Source organism: Triticum dicoccoides, chromosome 3B (assembly GCF_002162155.2).
Source record: "Triticum dicoccoides isolate Atlit2015 ecotype Zavitan chromosome 3B, WEW_v2.0, whole genome shotgun sequence".
NCBI lineage: Eukaryota > Viridiplantae > Streptophyta > Magnoliopsida > Poales > Poaceae > Triticum > Triticum dicoccoides.
The window spans coordinates 683,168,459-683,168,803 of NC_041385.1; positions in this window are offsets into that span (position 1 = coordinate 683,168,459).

Below are 345 nucleotides of genomic sequence, written 5' to 3' on the forward strand. Positions count from 1 at the left end.
ACACACACACACACACCGAGGGAGAGAGAGCGCCAGCACTTTTTTACATGGAAAGAACCGACAACTAGCCTAAGAATTTGCAGGTAAAAAACAAGCACAAGTAGGCTCACGTACTGGCAGTCAGGTGTAACTCAGGCACGTAGAGACCTGTTAGAGAGTACAGTTGTAGGGGTGGAAGGTGGGATGGCATGGAGGAAGGTGTGTTCGTCGGCGCTGGGGCGCCGTCATTGCATGCGCGCTCGCACGCGCTCGCGAGAGAGAGAGGGGGGGGCTAGGGTTAGGTCTCCCGGCTCCCTAAGGAAGCCGAGCAAATATGATTGCTTCTTGCTTGATTAGATTGATACA